The sequence below is a fragment of the Parus major genome, chromosome 1, assembly GCF_001522545.3.
Source record: "Parus major isolate Abel chromosome 1, Parus_major1.1, whole genome shotgun sequence".
NCBI classification, from domain to species: domain Eukaryota; kingdom Metazoa; phylum Chordata; class Aves; order Passeriformes; family Paridae; genus Parus; species Parus major.
In genome coordinates, this window is record NC_031768.1 from 1,295,343 (window position 1) to 1,296,352 (window position 1,010).

At 51.9% G+C, this 1,010-nt stretch overlaps 1 long non-coding RNA gene across 1 annotated transcript in view; it reads left to right on the top strand.

Moving 5' to 3' along the window:
• Positions 1–360: 360 nt before the first annotated feature.
• The window catches only part of LOC107199956, a 3,568-nt gene continuing 2,918 nt past the window's right edge, over positions 361–1,010 (top strand). The window contains exon 1 of the long non-coding RNA XR_001519397.2: positions 361–889. This is a non-coding gene — a long non-coding RNA (uncharacterized LOC107199956). The remainder of the gene's footprint in view (positions 890–1,010) is intronic.

The window sequence follows — 1,010 nt, forward strand, 5'->3', positions numbered from 1 at the left end:
CTCTGGGCTGGGGACAAGGTGGGGACAGGTCACAGCTGGGACTCCCTGGGCTGGGAGGGCTTTTCCAGCCCCTGGGATTTTGGGATCTGGGATTCTCAGTCAGCAGCAGCCAGACAAACAAGGATTTTTGTTTGCATTGCAGATGGACAGAAGCAATTCCAGCTGCACTCAGCCTCCACAGCTGTTGGATCCAAACCTTTCCCGGTTCCCAGAGCTCCGAGGTTTTCTGGAGCTGGACCCCAGCAAGTGAAGGGTTAACCACACACCTGTGGGCAGCTCCTGAGGTGTTTTTTTTCCCTGAACACATAATTAGGCTGTGAGCTCATTTACAGCCCATAATGAGGTCATTATGATGCCACCAGTCGATTTTGCCAGAGCTGGCAATCCCTAATCTGCTTCCTCTCCAGCAGCTCCCAAAGGAAGGGAGAAACCCAAACACCCATCCCATAACAATGCTCTTATTTGCACTGCTGGGGCCCCAAATTCCTTTGTTTATTCCCCCTCTTTCTGATGGGTTTTCCATAACAAGGAACACTCGGGAGATCCCTGCAGCAGGAATCGCTCTGCCTTTTCCACACCTTTTATTTTCTCTCCATCTTTCTTGCTGGCTCCTGCAGGTCCTGGAAGGCCTCAGTTGGGTTCCTCCGGTGCTGGGGCACTGGTGACAGGCTTTTTGTGGCTCCTGAAGTGGGATCCAAAGGAAAATTGCAGCTCATGGAAGGGAGGGCAAGAGAAGACCCTGTGGGCAAGTGCAGACTGAAAGAGGAAAAGGCAACAAATCCATCCTGGGCTGCTTTTAAAGCAGATTCTTTCTGGATTTATCTGTGGCACACCCTGCCCAGCAGGAGGGAAGAGGAGAAACCTCAGGATTCCAGCAGAACCAGCCAAGGTGACTCTTGGAATGGCTTTGAGCACTTAAATCACTGCTGGGAACCCTCTGGAGATGCAGCTTCCAAGAGAAATGGGCACTGCAGGGTGGGGGAAAGGGGAAATCCAAAATGGGGAAATGT